Source organism: Penaeus chinensis, chromosome 14 (genome assembly GCF_019202785.1).
Source record: "Penaeus chinensis breed Huanghai No. 1 chromosome 14, ASM1920278v2, whole genome shotgun sequence".
In the NCBI taxonomy this organism is placed as follows: domain Eukaryota; kingdom Metazoa; phylum Arthropoda; class Malacostraca; order Decapoda; family Penaeidae; genus Penaeus; species Penaeus chinensis.
In genome coordinates, this window is record NC_061832.1 from 19421965 (window position 1) to 19423820 (window position 1856).

Consider the following 1856-nt stretch of genomic DNA (forward strand, 5'->3'; position numbering starts at 1 on the left):
CTTATCACCAGTCTTCAGCAGTACAACAGGGAATCCGCAATTGATTTTACAACATCAGCTTGGAGGGTGCTTCCCCAGCTTCTGTCAGGATGGAAGGTTCTTCACCGATGGGATTACGACACTGACCACGGCCATGTTAGCTGTCCCTTGCGCAGCCTATAACACTTTCTGAAAATACACAAGCCCTCGTACCCAACGCGAACTACAGTCGTCTGCAATCAAAGTTCTGAGATCTGCTCATGGCGCTAGTTCCCAAGCCATAAGGACCAACAGACATCCCCTAGCCATCTCGATCACAGTCGGATACCGCATTAAGGTCACCACAGAAATACAGAATATCCCATAGGGTAAAGCTGCCTGTCACGGAAGCGAGTTTACATGCGTCAGTATTATGCATCAGTGAGATACGAAGCTAAGCGAGTATTTCCCATCGAAAGAAGCTACCTCAATTACTGAAGGCTGAAGTGTGCTTGGGATGGCTATCGTAAGCAGATGGTGACCATCGCTGCAGCCCAACTGATACCAGGAAAAAGACCACTTATCCCATGCACTGGCACTTCATGTGGGTTCTTATATATTTGAAGGAGTCCATCGATAGTATTGATAAATGGAGCTTCAACACTGACGAGCACATTATTTGATTTCCAGGATCCAGGTATTTCTGTCTTTGTATCTGTGACGATCATTGACAACAATTGGAGGACCTCAGTGGCTCACTACGATATTCTGGGTAATTATTCCATGTCTTAGGTTCATCTGTGGATCATTGTAAGATACTAAAATTAAAGAGGACCAAAGTAGAAATCTCCACAACTCTATCATATGTACATATATTTATGTGTGTGAGTGTATATACATACATATATATATGTGTGTGCGTGCGTGCGTGTGTGTGTGTGTGTGTGTGTGTGTGTGTGTGTGTGTGTGTGTGTGTGTGTGTGTGTGTGTGTGTGTGTGTGTGTGTGTGTGTGTGTGTTTGTATGTATGTGTGTATATATGTATACATATATATATATATATATGTATGTATGTATATTTATATGAATACTCGTACGCGCGCGCAAGTGTTTATGTGTATCTGTGTGAGTTTGTGTTTATCTATATATTGATATATATGTGTGTGTGTGTGGGTGTCTGTATGTATGTGTGTAAATATATATATATATATATATATATATGTATATATATATACACACACTGTATTCATATTTATATGAAAACGTGTGTGTGTGTGTGCGTGTCTTCGTGCATGCATGCGTGCGCGCGTGAAAATAATGATGAAGATAACTATAATTATGATAACAATAATAATAATAGTGATGATAACGATAATGATAATGGTAATAACGATGGGATAATAGTAATGATGATAATGAAGATAAGAAAAAGAAAAAGAAGAATGATAATAATAGTAATGATGATAATAACAATCATGATTTTGAAGATAATAGTAATGATAATGATAGTCATGATTGTGATGATATTGAAGAGAATAATAACAGCAATTGCAATGATAATAAAATGATAGTAATGATAATGATACTAATAACAGTGATGATAATGATACTAATAACAGTGATGATAATGATACTAATAACAGTGATGATAATGATACTAATAACAGTGATGATAATGATACCAATAAACTAACAAACAATAATGATAATAATACTCTATTACTACTGCTACTGATAGTAATAATGATAAAGGCAATAACAATGTTAGTGATAATAATAATAAAAATTATAATGATAATAATAACAATAAAAATGACAGTAAAACCAATACTAAAAATAACAACAATAACCCTACACTACAAGGATTTCAAAACTGCACCATTCACTCCGTCCGCAAAT